Source organism: Halyomorpha halys, unplaced genomic scaffold, assembly GCF_000696795.3.
Source record: "Halyomorpha halys isolate HHAL.00 unplaced genomic scaffold, Hhal_1.1 Scaffold242.1, whole genome shotgun sequence".
In the NCBI taxonomy this organism is placed as follows: domain Eukaryota; kingdom Metazoa; phylum Arthropoda; class Insecta; order Hemiptera; family Pentatomidae; genus Halyomorpha; species Halyomorpha halys.
The window spans coordinates 202,585-203,712 of record NW_027106343.1 but is presented as its reverse complement, the minus strand read 5'-3'; positions in this window follow the sequence as shown (position 1 = coordinate 203,712).

Below are 1,128 nucleotides of genomic sequence, written 5' to 3'. Positions count from 1 at the left end.
CATGACATAGTTATTATGTTAAGTTATACTGTTATTATTATAAGCAAAAGCTAATCATTGGAAAAAACAAAACATTTCTTATAACCTTTTTATGATAGTTCACCTCGGGACCGCTAGGGGCGCTGGTAGCAGCATGAAGTATAAGCACAGTTATTTAAATTATGAATATAATGTAAACATTTAGTAACTTTTGTAAGGCCTCAAAAAATAAAAATAAAACCATTTTCTAAGAGGAAATAAAGTAAAATTTTTTCTTTAATTGAAAATTATAATGTTTTATAACTTCTGGAACATCAGCCATTTTTTATTCTCTCTTCCATGGTTGGCATGGTAATCAATTTTGAATTTGAACTACATGTAGTTATAAATAAGTAATACAAAATTGGACTGAATTGACTTTCTTTTTTTTTTCTCTTCTTGGGCTCTTGGACTAGAATCTTATCTTCATTTGTTCACATTGTATTTAATACATAATATAGAAATTAAATCGTAATTGCAAACTCTGGAACGTCCTCCGCTATGTAGCATTCCATGAAAACGTTCCAGAACTGAAGAAGCGATCCAGTTTCAAGGTCTCAGGCGAGGAAGAACATCACGTAAGACGCAAATTGCTTTTCGTGGTTTCCATCTCTACCTGCCTCTCTCCTCATCCAGGAAATAGGAATGCTACAGATCACATCTGATAAATATATTCTTAGATCAATGCCTCTTCTGTTCATTCTGGGCAATATAAAATCTTGATTTTCGCTAATTTTCGAATTTCTTCCTTTTTTTTATTTTTAGTTGGGTTATTTCGTTTTTCAGGGTGAATTCTACTCTTTAAATGTAAATAAATGCATTGATTTACCTCAAATTTGTTGATTTTAAACTATAAATTAAATTAGAAAAAAAAATGATAAAATGAGTGAAAGACATTTATATATATATATAGTGTTCGTGCAAAATTTTTTATTGACCGTGAGCAACAATAAAAGAAAGATGGTTCGGGTGCGGTAAAAGAAAAAAATTAAATAGTAGTAAAATTATTTAATGTGAGCCTACGTTTCGCTCCACTTTTTAAGGCTTAAGATACATTAGATTGCAAAGATACAAACACTTAAATGAGCTAACAAATTAAGCAAATAAATA